Raw genomic sequence first — 14,972 nt, 5'->3', positions numbered from 1 at the left:
ACATAAACAACCATTCACACCTAGGGACAATCTAGAGCAGGGGTGGCCAACCCGCGGCTCGCGAGCCGCATGCGGCTCTTTGGCTGATTCAATGCTGCACCCGGGTTTTCACATGACAAGCGTCGAAAACGCCTCCGCGCTGGCGCTCCCATGCCTATCAACAATCCCGTTACTTGATTGACATACAAGGCAACCAGTCAGATGACAACTGAATGCGCAAACAACGGCTAAGCTAGTCAGCGAATTACCTCTGATTTTAAGGCAGGGGTCCCCAATACGTCAATCACAATCGACTGGGAGCCAGCGGACTGGTCCCAAGTTGACCCAAGGGTTGAGAGGAGGAAATGGAGGGGAGGGGAGGAACTTTGTGTGTTCGTGTGTTTCGATTTCATTCATGTTCGGTGACGTTCCGGCTGTCGTTCATCCCGGCGTGCATGCGTGCGTGCGTGCATATGCACACGTGTGCGTGGTTGAGCCCCCGCGTACGTGCGTGTGTATATGCTTGCACGTGTGCGATCGGGTCGATCGCGGGAGGTTCGTCGCTTCAAAAGTCGATCTTCAGTCAAATATGTAGGAAGCTGACCCAAGTAGAAAGTAACCACTGCAGCTAGTATGTAGACAGTGCCTGTTTCGAGTGGCAAGAACGGAATACAAACTAGATTTGAAGAGAATTGTTCAAGAGAAGGATGGCCCAAAAGTCCCTGCGCTAAGGCATGAAACAACATACATAGTAAGAGAAAAAATGTCATTATATTTTTGTGTGTGGACTTGGTTGAACTGTCTGTGTGTGTGAAACACTGCACACAATAGTCATTGTTGAAAATGATTCAGTTAACCTACCATGGATGTTTTTGGGATGTGAGAGGAAATATGATTACCTGGAGAAACCCCTTGCAGGCACAGGGAGAACATGCAAACTACACACAGAAGGCCAGAGCCTGGAATCGAACCCCGGACCTCTGAACTGTAAGGTGGACGTGCTTACCAGTCGGTCACCGTGCCGCCCAGATGTATGACAAAAAAACTATTTTAAATATGGACAAAATAACTGCAAACGTACAATATGCATGCTCTTAATATAGTTCATTTTTAATCCTACATGATCCTAACCCAACAACAAAGAGATTTAAGCAAACAATAAACTAACTACATCATGATTTAATTATCCAGTGCAAAGTGCTCTGTTGCATAAAAATTACCATTCAAGGACGACACAAAACTGCTGGACAGGAGTCCAAGAACTTTGCAAATTTTTTTTCACACAAACATAACTGACTCCAAATTTTAATACTGTTGAGGTGTTTTTCCTGGATATATTTGGTGATTTTTTTTTTAATATATATATGGCATTATTGCACTGGGTCCGATCACCATGTTACGTCTCTGGTCACAGGAATTTTATATGGAGTAGGCTTTTTTCACTCCTGAAAACTTGTTACATTTTAGCCATTTAGTCGGCCTTGGTGCGGCTGGATGGATGGCTGCTGAAGTTGAGGATGAGGAGAGAGGAGCGTTGGCGCAGAGCGCCGACGCGTATTTGGAACCGAGAGTCGCCGCTTGGAATTGAAATGGATTTCCATGGGACAGGAGAAGTGAACCAATCTCTTTTTTCGTCAATGGATGCGACAGCTTCTTGTTGACTTTGAAACTTAGCTTGTAGCCGACGTGTGCACATTTTGAGCATGACGTCTCGGATCCACTGGTGAAAGGGCACTTCGATTCTCTCCTCTTTCATCTCAAACTGCTTTAACAACAATGCGTATGAGGGAAAGGTGGTTTGGACTGCACGATTGTCCGTGTTTTATGTTATGTGTTGTGTTTATTATTTTACTTTATGTTAACTGTTTTGTTAAGCGCTTTGTTACAGCTGCCGCTGTTGTGAAAGCGCTATATAAATCAGCATGTATTGTATTGTATTGTATTGTAAATCACAGGTGTCGAACTTGGGTCTTGAAGGGCCACTGTCCTGCATGTTTTCAAAGTCTGTGTGTTGGGAGACTTGGAAAACATGCAGGACAGCGGCCCTCTCGAACCTGAGTTTGACACCCCTGCTCTAAATTATCTGTAGGCGTGATTGTGGGTGTGATTGGTTGTTTGTTTGTATGTGCCCTGCAATTAGCTAAACAACCAGTTCAGGGTGTACTCTGCCACTGGCCCAAAGACAGCTTGGATAGACTCCAGCTTACCTGTGACCCTCGTGTAAAGCAGTGCAGAAAATGGATGGATTTAAGTGGCCGTCAGTGCAACCTCATGTAGACAAAGTCAACAACAATCGTTATTTTTATGAGGAAAACAGCAGTCGGTGAGTGAGTTCTCTCCCCATGAACTGAATTGGAACTACTGCTGGGCCGATACGTTTGACACCCCTGTACATGCTATAGTGTGGCAGTGCTAACATGCTACATGTTACAATATAGTAATACGAACATGCGACATGCAACAGCATAGTTGTGCTAATATGCTACATACTACAGTGCAGTTTACAGAATGAAATAGTAGTGGCATGCTTTCGTCCAGTATCACGAACATGCTACAGGTGCAGTCATGCTGACATGCTTCATGCTATGACACAAATGTGCGCGTATGCTACATGCTATAGTGCAGTCGGGCTCACATACTAGAGTGTAGTAACAGGCAATATTGTAGTAGTGCTAATATGCTATAGCGCATGAGCGCTAACATGCTAAAGTGCAGTTTTGCTAACATGCTAATGCTACAGTGAAGCTGTATTTTCCTGAGAAGCTCAAATGAGGTTCGGACGAGGACACATGGAAACTGCAGCGACTTGCGTGTCAATTAAAGAGGAAGATCAAAGAGCACAGATGAGTCACATTTGTGCTGGTGAATGTAATCATCCTAATAATTATCACGGTAATGTGATGTACATGTCAAACGCATTGGTTGGCTGGAATGTTTGTGGTTGAACGGGTTTCCATGGAATCCGCGTGACATTTAAACACCAGCACGCAACGCACACAGACACGTACCTGATCGCAGCCAGGATACATACCACACACATACGTTTGATCTAAAAATCAACACACACCTGTGTTTTGTGATATTAAAAAATAAGACCAAGATAAATAATTTCAAAAGTTTGCTTTCTTTTTTTTTCACCATTGCAACCTATAACCTATAACTATTAAAAAAAATGAAAAGCTTATAAAACACAAACAAAACCATCAAAACGCTGCCATATTTTGGGTTAATCAGAGTCAATGATCGAAATATCAGTCAGTATAAACCCTTCAGGCTTCCGCTAGAAAAAAACAAAAAAGACAAAAAAGAAAGAAATGTCAGGGAAAGCCTACAGGAAAATGTGAACTTTATTTGGGTTGAATCAGATCTACAGTATTTCAAATGGTGGCAGGTGTGTGCTGACTCCCATTTAACATGAGTTTAATCATGAGCACAGCGACATTCCCAGGTATACAGGGTGTGCACACTTGTGCAACCACATTTTTGCATTTGTTTATATTCACATCACCTTGAACAGGTGACACAGATCACAAAAACCTGCTATTTGAACAGAGGTGTGTAGACACATCCACTGTAAATTGACACACACACACAGACAGACAGACATAACAATTGCACACACACACTGGCAAAAAACAAACAAATGCAAACACAACACAGTCTTACACACATGTACACACATTTGAGTGGAGAAGAAGATGTGTGCATGATGAAGGGGGTGTTTGGTGCGGCGCTGTGCAGAGGCTCTGGTGTGATGGTCAAGGAGATGTTGGAGTCCTTTGATGGGTCTGAGGCAATCTCAGTCCCCACTTTGGTCGCGTGTCAAATGAGAGAGCAGACATCGCGGCAGGAAATGACCAAAATAAAACCAGAACAACATCAAGCCCAAAATAAAACATGGCAAAGGAGGAGGAGGGGGAGGGTCATTTGGATTCTGGGAGACGACCCCAAATGGGGTCCTTTTCAACTTTTTTGCACCTATACACCACCTACTCAGCCCGGCGTGGTTTACGGGACTATGTACAAGCAGGTACCAGTTATAAATGGAAGGCAAGCTTCCAAAGTTTGCTTTTTCGGGGTTTCAAGACAAATTTAGGGTTTCAAATGACAGTTTGAAATGGACTTTTCAAGTTGGCAGCCTGGCTGTAGTTTCAAAGTAGGGTTTCAAGACAGGTTTAGGGTTGCAAATTCAGATTTCCAAATGGTTTCAAGTCAGTGTGGGTATTCAAACATGTTTTAGAGTTTCAAAGTAGTGCTTCAAGTAGTAAGAATGTTGCACCACTTTTGCAAAGTGACTGAATTTTCGAAATTAAGCAGAGAAATGGCGGAATGGTGGACGACTGCTTAGCACATCGGCCTCACAGTGCAGAGGTGCAGGGTTCGATTCGGGCTCCGGCCTTCCTGTGTGGAGTTTGCATGTTCTCCCTGTGGCTGCGTGTGTTTTCTCCGGTTACTCCGGTTTACTCCCACGTTCCCAACACATGCATGGTAAATTAATTGAAGACTTTTTGTCCTGAGGTGTGAATGTTTGTCTGTGTGCCCTGCGATTGTGTGGCAACCGGTTCAAGATGTACCCTGTCTACTGCCGATAGACAGCTGGGACACGCTTCAGCACGCCCTCGACCCTTGTGAGGATAAGCACACTGGAAAAAGAATGGAAGAAGCAGAGAAGTGAGGTTTGAGAGTTTGCTGTGTTTTTCTTTTTGTAATCCAATTTTGCAATCCATTTGAAAGAAATTCTGATTGGGACGTTTGAGCGGGTCACCACAAACACACTCACTTTCTTGATCAATACAATACAATACATCTTTATTTTTATTACACTTTCACAACAGCTGCAGCTGTCACAAAGCACTTTACAAAACGGCTAACCCAGGGGTCAGGAACCTTTGTGACTAAGAGAGCCATACAAGCAAAATATTTGGAAATATATTTCAGTGAGAGCAATACACACACACACACATATATATATATTTTTTTTCCATTTCCATTTTCCGAACCGCTTAATCCTCACTAGGGTCGCGGGGGGTGCTGGAGCCTATCCCAGCTGTCTTCGGGCAGTAGGCGGGGGACACCCTGAATCGGTTGCCAGCCAATCGCAGGGCACACAGAGACAAACAACCATCCACGCTCACATTCACACCTAGGGACAATTTTCAGAGAGTTCAATCAGCCTGCCACGCATGGTTTTGGAATGTGGGAGGAAACCGGAGTACCCGGAGAAAACCCACGCAGGCCCGGGGAGAACATACAAACTCCACACAGGGAGGCCGGAGCTGGAATTGAACCTCTGCACTGTGAAGTCGACGTGCTAACCACTGGACTACCGGGCCGCCCTATATATTTTTTTATTTATATATATATATATATATATATATATATATATATATGTTCCCAGCACTGCGCTTTTCTGGACTGAGATGTCCGATGTTGTTCCCGCGATCTGTTGCAACCACTCATCTAGTTTGGGGGTCACTGCCCCGAGTGCTCCGACCACCACAGGCACGACTGTCAACTTTACCTTCCAGGCTCTCTCCAGCTCCTCTCTGAGCCCTTGGTATTTCTCGAGTTTCTCGTGTTCCTTCTTTCTGATGTTTCCATCACTTGGGACCGCTACATCCACTACAATGGCTTTCCTCTGCCCTTTATCTATGATCACGATATCTGGTTGGTTCACCATTACCTTCTTGTCAGTCTGGATCTGGAAGTCCAACAGGATCTTCGCTCTGTCATTCTCCACCACCTTCGGAGGTGTTTCCCATTTTGACCTTGGGGTTTCCAGTCCATACTCCGCACAGATGTTTCGGTAGACTATGCCAGCCACCTGGTTATGGCGTTCCATGTAGGCTTTCTGCCAGCATCTTACACCCTGCAGTTATGTGTTGGATCGTCTCAGGTGCCTCTTTGCACAACCTACACCTTGGGTCTTGTCTAGTGTGGTATGTCTGGGCCTCAATGGCTCAGGGCCTGCTCCTGAGCAGCCAGGATGAGTGCCTCTGTGCTATCCTTCAGGCCAGCCCTCTCGAGCCACTGATAGGACTTCTTGAGATCAGCCACTTCAGTTATGGTCCGGTGGTACATCCCGTGTAGGGGCTTGTCCTCTGGCCACCTTATTATTCCTGCAGGGTATCTGATCACTGGGAGGGCATAGCTGTTTATTGCGCGGGTCTTATTCTTGCCATTGAGCTGGCTTCTTAGGACTTGCCTCACTCGCTGGAGGTATTTGTCCGTAGCCGCTTACCTTGTTGCCAGTTCGAGGTTGCCATTGGCTTGTGGTATACCGAGGTACTTGTAGCTGTCCTCAATGCCTGCTTCTGTTCCTTCAGGGAGTGATACCCCTTCAGTGCGGACTACCCTTCCTCTCTTAGTCACCATCCGACTACATTTCTCAAGCCCGAATGACATCCCGATGTTGCTGCTGTAGATCCTGGTTGTGTGGATCAGGGAGTCTATGTCCCTTCCGCTTTTAGCATACAGCTTTATGTCATCCATGTAGAGGAGGTGACTGATCATAGCTCCATTTCTGAGGGGGGATCCATAGCCTATCTTGGTGATTACTTGGCTTAGGGCAGTGGTTCTCAATTATTTTCTGTCATGCCCACCCAAGGAAGAGGAAAACACCCCCCCCCCCCCACACGGCTATAAATATAATTTGTCTGTAAAATTGTTATAAGTAAACCTTTGCATAACACTGCATCCTTATGAACGCATAAGAGAATAAAAAAAAGAAAGAAATGGACCAACTTACAACGAAGAATAGCTTTCGTGACTGGAATAGAAAAGATTGAAAGTGCATCTGAAATTCAAAAATAACACTGAATCCTTAATTTAACAATAAATATTTTTGAGTGACCATGTCAAACCATATGATACTCAAAAATAAAATGACATAAACTCAATAACTAGTAATAATAATACATTTTATTTATAAGCGCCTTTCAAGACACCCAAGGACACTTTACAATAACAAAAAACACAAAACAATACGGGTTGAGCAGCGGCAGCCAAAACGCGCCAGCGTTCTAGAGGAGTTATGATCAATATTATTGGTGCTTTAAAAAAAATAGACAATGCCTAAATACATTACGAATCACAAAGTGTCTGTAATTGTGCGGTAGCCGAAGTCTTACCGAATAGAGAAGAAAACAAATCCGGGGAAGCGTCACTACAAGAGTATTCAAACGAATCACCAACATGATCTCAGGAGCACAGCATTTTTAAAAAAACTTTAACCAGCAAAACAAAAATATATAAAAGAATGTGTGCTTTTTTTTTTTTTTTAATCAAAGATGATGTCTGGATTAATGGCTACAATGAGCACGTTTTGCAATGCACAGCTTTTCGAAGCGAGGTTTGAAGCAGGACACAGCAACTCTCAGCTCCTGCTCGTGTAGCCGGGACCTGTATTACTGGATTAGTTTACTGAAGTAGCAGTCACAAAGCGGCATGATTGTTGGCAACATTTGGCACGTTTTTGCTATAAAAAACTCAAGCAGCTTATCAGCGTGATTGGGGTGTAATGTCTAAGTGACGCCTTAATTTATTTGGCTTCATTCTGTCCGCTACCAAAAATTTTAGACAAAGTAAGCACATCAATCTTCCCTTGTCTGCCACCGCAGGCACATTGAAGCCAAGCTCTACATATGCCTCGTCATATTTCCTCCCTGAGAATGCTCCCTGCGCAAACTCTGCCAATGAGAGCGCCACTGCCCCCTAATGTAGTGGACGTGCAACTGCAAGTTATTTTAGGACAGTAAAAAAAAGTAAAAAAGCATGTTCCCCGAGGTCAAACGCGCTCCCCCTGACGGAGCCTCGCGCGCCCCACTATTTGAGAAACACTGGCTTAGGGGGTTCAGTCCTACGCAGAACAGCAGTTTGGACACTTGGATAAGTGGCTTGCCATTGGCTTCAAGTGTGGTTTTCCACATCCTCATCGAGTTCGCAACGAAGGCTCTTAGGGTCCTGTTCACCTTATACAACTCCAAGCATTCAGTGATCCATGTATGTGGCATCGAGTCATAGGCTTTCTTGTAATCAATCCAGGCTGTGCACAGGTTGGTATGTCGGGACCTGCAGTCTTGTGCGACTGTTCTGTCAACCAGGAGCTGATGTTTGGCTCCTCTGGTATCTCTACCAATGCCCTTCTATAAACAGCTTGAGCTCTTATATACTGTATATATACAGTATATATATATATATATATATATATATATATATATATTAGAGCTGTCAAACGATTAAAATATTTAATTTAAAACACAACTCTCATAATTCACTCAAATAACTGAAAATTAATCGTGATTACTCACGCATTTTTTATCGTTTCTGAATTTCCTTTTATAATTTTTTTGTCCTTTTATTCCCCCATTTTAATTCTCTCATCAACATGGAATCATGAATCAGTATGTGCAAAATGCAAATATTTACTGAAATAATTTCGATTTCTAATTTTACATGAACATTTTTCACTTGGAGCAGTTATTCACACAATCTCTCACACAATATTACTGTCCATCAACAACAGTGAAAAAACTATTTTGTCACACAACAGCTGCTTTAATAGCTCTTTTTATGGAATCAAAACAGAGCAATATAAAATTATAAAGTGCACATCTAAGGTAAACTAGTACTCAGCCTATAGTGGATTTAAGCCATGGTTGCATACTTCGTTTTTCTCAAGTTTGCTTTGAACACAGCAGTCAGGCTATGTTGATTCTGTTGGTCCTTCTTGCGCGGAAGTCTCTCTCTGGTTTTGTGTGGACATCATTTCGGATGACTACACTTGGTTCGATGACAACACTGGAGACATTTTATTTGCAGTGTGGTGACTGGGTCGCTACCACTGCACCGCTGAACTCTCGACATTCCTCAGCGCACCGTCGCTGTCAGACGAACACAGAGAAGCTCCACCCCCATTATTTATATGGACACGGAACACGGTAACCTTCCACACAAAATAGTTCCAAACAAGTAACAATCGTGTCAGTGGCATACATCGAACTCAATGGAATGCCTGCTCTTTATTCACCAGAGGCTCATGAACCTCGTCTCTTATTTCTCTCCCGAAACAGTGTCTTCTGCCACTCTGTGTACCTTAGCCTTCTCCGCTACGTACAATTTCTGTTCATAGCTTGTAATGGAGGCTCTCGCTGGCAATCCGTAGTGGAGTCGTTCGATGCAATGCGAATGATTTCATGATTTTGGGTTCCATTAAACGTTCATCATGGGAACCCATTTTTCTATTTTGACTGATATTCATAATCAAGAATTCTGAAACTCAAAAGTATAATGTTTCAAGGGTAAATGTTTGAAAACTATGCATTAACTCTCTCTTACACCAAACGGCAGCATACCTGCTATCAGAAGGCCGATAATGTAGATGTCTTCCACATCCTCGACGGACAGTATTGACAGGCACACCATTCTCCACTTCCTCCAGGAATCTAGGGTGTACCCAGCCGCAAATGTCCCCGAGGGGCAAGTAGACTCCCGACTGCCTGCTCTTCTCATCGAAAAAAAATTGTTGATGGCATCGAGAGACCAGCCAACTAATTCCATGGTTTGTTTTAGGATGAAAGTACGGCAGGAGGCTCGGAAAGTCAGACAAGGACAGCACACAGACTGAGTGGCGAGCAGGGGAGGGTGGGGGAAGGGCAGGAGCAGAGCAAAAGAGCATCCGCCTTCGAGAGTCAAGCAGAAAAGGTTTGACCTCAGGGAACATGCTTTTTTTTAAATTTAAAATATATGTTTTTTAACTGTCCTACAATATGTCACGTTGCGAGGTGGTGGTGGACCCCAAAAAGCAGGCAGGAGGGAGGAGCAGGGTGTATTTGAAGAATTGTATTTAAAACAAAGAAAACTACATCCAAAACAAACAAAGTCCAAAGTATCAAACAAAAACCATGACCAAAGCTAAAACATAATGAACTAAACATAACCGAAGCCAAGAGCAAACAGCAACACACATGACAGTAGCAAGAAGCAAACAATGACCCGACACTGAGTGTTCGGGCTGGGAGTCCTTTTAAAGCCCTAATTAGTTATGACCAACAGGTGTGCAGCTGCCGGGGGAGCCCTACAGTGCCACCTGTTGGTCCCTAAACCGAATCATGACAGTACCCCTCCCTCAAGGGACGGATCCCAGACGTCCCAAAGTTGTCCAAAAGGGTTGCCTCGCCGGGGAACAGGAACTAAAAGCGACGGCAACCCTTGCCTCGCCGCAGAACAAGAACACACGCGACGGCGACCTTCGCCTCGCCGAAATACATGAACGATAAGCGACGGTGACCTTCACCTCGCCAGGGAACAGGAACAAAAGCAACGGCAATCCTTTTGGCTGGGCGTGGCCTGATGTGGACGGAGCTCGACGTAACGGGGGACATGGAACAGCCGGACGTGAACAGGGGCTCGGCCTGACATGGGCGTGGACGTAGCACGGCTCGTCGTCGACGTGAGTGTGACTCTGCTCCAACAGACACGTGACGAGCCTCGGCTCAACGTAGACGCGGACGGGGCTCGGCCCACCGTAGACGCGGCTTGACGAGACGAAAACAGGACAGCCGCATCCCCAGCGCTGCCTGAAAGGGGAAAGGGTGTCGGCCGCAGACGCGCGCCGCCAGGCACATGGTGGAATAGGGAACAGTCCTTAGTACCTGCGGGGTCCAGGTGGTCGGTTCATTCTGTCACGTTGCGAGGTGGTGGTGGACCCCAAAAAGCAGGCAGGAGGGAGGAGCAGGGTGTATTTGAAGAATTTTATTAAAACAAAGAAAACTACATCCAAAACAAACAAAGTCCAAAGTATCAAACAAAAAACCATAACTAAAGCTAAAACATAACAATGAACTAAACATGACAGAAACTAAGAGCAAACAGCAACACACATGACAGTAGCAAAAGCAACAGCAACACACATGACAGTAGCAAGAAGCAACAATGACCCGACACTGAGTGTTCGGGCAGGAGTCCTTTTATACAACTAATTACCAAATGACCAACAGGTGTGCAGCTGCCGGGGGAGCCCTACAGTGCCACCTGTTGGTCCCTAAACCGAATCATGACACAATAAGGTGCAGTTGCACCTCCACTACATTCGGGGGAGTGGCGCTCTCATTGGCAGAGTTTGCGCAGGGAGCATTCATTCAAAGGGAAGACATGTGATGAGGCGTAGTTAGCGCTTGGCTTCATTGTGACTATGGTGGCAGACGAGGAAAGATCGGTGTAATTACTGCAGTGGTGGCCAACCCGCATCTCGCGAGCCGCGTGCGGCTATTTGGCTGGTTCAATGCGGCTCCCGGGCTTTCACACGACAAGCATCGAAAACACCTCGGCAGTGGCGCTGCCATTCAAACAAAGGCGCTAAATACACAGAACACCCTACGTCAGCCTATCATCAATCCGGTTACTTGATTGACATAGAGAGTAACCAATCAGGTGACTGAATCACCGCTGATACGCAAACAACGGCGCTAAGCTAGTCAGCGAATTACCTCTGATTTTGAGGCAGGGGTGCCCAATACGTCGATTGCAATCGACCGGGAGCCAGCTGACTGGTCCCAAGTCAACCGCAAGGGGTGGGAGGAGGAAATGGGTGGGGAAAAAAAGATTTGTGTAATCTTTCATTCATGTTCGGGCCGTTCCGGCTGTAGCTCATCGTGGCAAGCGTGCATATGTGCGCGAGGGCATGATTGGGCACCCGCATGCGTGAGTGTCTGTGGGTGTGGGTGTGGGTGTGTGTGGGTGTGCGCACGCGCGCAAGGACAGGATGCCCATGTGTAAGATGTGGCTCTTTGCAGTAACACAGTAAAAAAATTGGCTCTTAGTCTCTGACTGTGTCACGATTCTGTTTTCGGTCTGGCCAGCAGGTGGCATGAGCGGACTTCGGTACGCACCTGCTGCCAATCTGTAATTTGTAGACTCTGTATTTAAGGTCTCTTCTGCTGTGCACCTGTGTCGGAGTATTGTTTCTTGCATTGCTATTTTCTCTGCTCATAGACTATTTGGTAGTGATGGGTCCATGAGGCCTCATGAGGCGTGTCGACACAATGACACACTGTGTTGATACTGTACTGATACTGTGTCGCTGACCACTGCCACCTGCTGGACCTTCAAAATCCCTGCAGCCAACCCACTTGACAGACTGAACAAACTGATTTGATGATGACGTGTATACAATGCACTACCTCACTCTACCCACAATAGCCACAAGCGCCATTGTTTATGTTGTTGTTTATGCTGTTTATATTGTTTATATTGTCTATACTGTTCAGATTACATGTCTTTTTTATACAGGGTAGCTGCTATCCTTTCTTAGCTGTGTGTGTTTAATGCACAGCATGTTTGCATGCATGTATGCACTGAGGATTGAGAGGAAGAAATTTCATCTATGCTGCATGTCATACATAAAGCATATTTGACAATAAAGATGACATTGACCCTTGACAATATCATTCACATCCATGCATTCATATTGTATCATTCAATGTGTTTCAATAATGTGAAAATCATGTGAATGAGGATGCTTGTGGGCTTTGTCTTCACAAATTTTGATTTAGAAAAATAAGATGCTCCAGTGTTTTAAATTTCAGTCTGTTGCGTTTAATGCATGCTATTTCCCCTGTTGTGGAGAACACACACACACAATGGAATAAGACATGTCAAAAATCCGAGAGGCACTTGGAGAGACAAGGAGATTTTAATAAATACCATCCATCCATCCATTTTCCAAACCGCTTGATCCTCACTAGGGTCGCGGGGGTGCTGGAGCCTATCCCAGCCGTCTTCGGGCAGTAGGCGGGGACACCCTGAATCAGTTGCCAGCCAATCTCAGGGCACACAGAGACAAACAACCATTCACGCCCACACTCACACCTAAGGACAATTTAGAGCATCCAATCAGCCTGCCATGCATGTTTTTGGAATGTGGGAGGAAACCGGAGCACCCGGAGAAAACCCACGCAGGCCCGGGGAGAACATGCAAACTCCACACAGGGAGGCCGGAGCTGGAATCGAACCCGGTACCTCTGCACTGTGAAGCCGACGTGCTAACCACTGGACTACCGGGCCGCCCTTAATAAATACCTTATTCTCCAAAAGGAGATCAAAATGGCTCTACACGGCGGACAATTTGTATTTGTCCGGAAGCTGCTCCATAATATGCATGTACTGTAGCAACGTCACTCGAGTGAAGCGCGTCTCAGCAGTCGATAGTCTGCTGCTCTCTGCTGTGAGCGCGTGAGCGCGAGCACATACTCGCGGCGCCGACCCAACCCACGCCACATATTAAGCTTTGAACTACGACAACAGCTAAACTAGCCTAGCCGATGTAATGATGGTCAGCAGACAAGGTTTACGTTTTATGTGACTTTTAATAGCAACGTGGCAGAGTCATCAAACATGCGGTGTGCTCACTCGCAGTCACTTTCTGGAACTCCCCCTTATAGGCGGGACCTCTCAATCAACTGGAGTATGACGTACAGTACAAACGTTCATAAAGCACTTCTCATATAATAATAGCCTATTATATGACAGCCGACATGACGCTCGAAGTCAGACGGACACATTTTTTCTGATAATCAGTGTGTTTTCCGTATTGCCCAAACATATATTTTTATTCGAGCGAGGGTGAGGTCTGGCTTGTTTCGGTAATCGGCATCGTGTCGCCAGACGCACTTCCTTAGGATACACTGCGCGGGCTTTTGCTGCGTCAACGCCCCCTGCACTGAGTCAACGCCCCCTGGACTAAGTGGCGCAGCTTGGACTGTGCCAAGCAGCCGATGCAGTCTAAACTGCACAGGTGCAGTTCACGTGTCAATTAGCAGCCTGGACTGTGTCAATGCAGCCGATGTGTCAATTAGCAGCCCGGACTGTGTCAACGCAGCCGATGCAGTCTAAACTGCGCCGGTGCAGTTCACGTGTCAATCACGTGAAGTAATGAAGCAGCACATGCACCGACACGTGGTTTGCTCTGTGAGCCCGGCGCATGCGTCAACACATCGGTGTCGCTGGACCCATCACTACTATTTGGCTATTGACCTCGTCGTGTTTCGCGTTTTGTACTCTCGGTACCCCTGCTTTTTGTAAGTACGATTTTGGTTTTGTGGTTTGGCTTTTCGCTCGCGTGTATTTTGATACATTGTTTTAGTTTGTATTCGCGGTCTTTATTTTTCTCCCTTGCCTTTTGTGCAAGCGCTTTTTGTTATTCGTTTTATGTTCCCTCTGGTCCTTGTTTTGACCATATGTTACCTCTTTGTCGGTGCGACTATTTGCATTAAAGCATATTTATGTTACGGAGACCTTGTTTACGTCTACGTTTTGGGATCCAGACTTAACTCGGCTTGTCCGAGTCGTGACAGACTGGTTGGCCACCCCTGGATTACTGTGTCCAAAAATGTTGGCAGAGGACAGCATGAAGCCAAATAAATTAAGGCGTCACTTAAAGACATTACACCCGACTCATGCTGATAAGCCGCTTGAGTTTTTTGAAAACGTGCGAATATTGCCAACAATCATCCCGCTTTGTGACTGCTACTTCAGGAAACTAAAATACAAATTCAAACCTCACTTCGAAAAGCTGTGCATTGTAAAATGTGCTCATTGTCTCCAATAATCCAGACATCATCTTTGATTTTTAAAAAATCAGTACAAATCACTTTATATATTTTTGTTTTGCAGGTTAAAGGTTTTTTTTTTAAATATTGTGCTCCTGAGTTTATGTTGGTGATCAGTTTGAATGCATTAATATTTATTAATTGGACGTAATTTTATTTTTCAGTATTGTATGGTTTGACATGGCCAGTCAAAAATGTTTTTAGTTTAATTATGGATTTTATTTTTGAATTTCAGATGCACTTTAAATCTTTTCTGTTGCAGTTAATAAAGCTATTTGTTGTAAGTTGCTCCATATTTCTTTTTTTATTCACTTCTAGGTTAATAAGAAGACAGTGTTATGCAGATATGTACATAAAACTTTTCCTCTTACTATGCATGTTGCTTCG

Source organism: Hippocampus guttulatus, chromosome 7, assembly GCF_054856545.1.
Source record: "Hippocampus guttulatus isolate MCC_2025c chromosome 7, RoL_Hgut_1.0, whole genome shotgun sequence".
Taxonomy (NCBI): Eukaryota; Metazoa; Chordata; class Actinopteri; order Syngnathiformes; family Syngnathidae; genus Hippocampus; species Hippocampus guttulatus.
The sequence above is the reverse complement of the archived record's forward strand: the minus strand, read 5'-3'. Positions refer to the sequence as shown.